Here is a 285-nt window from a genome sequence, read left to right as displayed (position 1 = left end):
TTTGACAGAGAGAGGCACAGCGAGAGAGGGAACACAAGCAGGGGGAGTGGGAGAGGGAGAAGCAGGCTTCCCGCTGAGCAGGGAGCCCGATGCGGGGCTCGATCCCAGGACCCTGGGATCATGACCTGAGCCGAAGGCAGACGCTTAACGACTGAGCCACCCAGGCGCCCCCCGAGTGGTTTTTCAAAGAGGTAAACATAGAAATGCCACAGGACCCAGCAACTCCACTGCTAATCACACCCTAAAGAATTAAAAGCGAGGACCGGGCCGGCTATCTGCACACCC

This window comes from Phoca vitulina, unplaced genomic scaffold, assembly GCF_004348235.1.
Source record: "Phoca vitulina isolate PV1807 unplaced genomic scaffold, GSC_HSeal_1.0 scaffold44, whole genome shotgun sequence".
Lineage (NCBI taxonomy): Eukaryota > Metazoa > Chordata > Mammalia > Carnivora > Phocidae > Phoca > Phoca vitulina.
The sequence above is the reverse complement of the archived record's forward strand: the minus strand, read 5'-3'. Positions refer to the sequence as shown.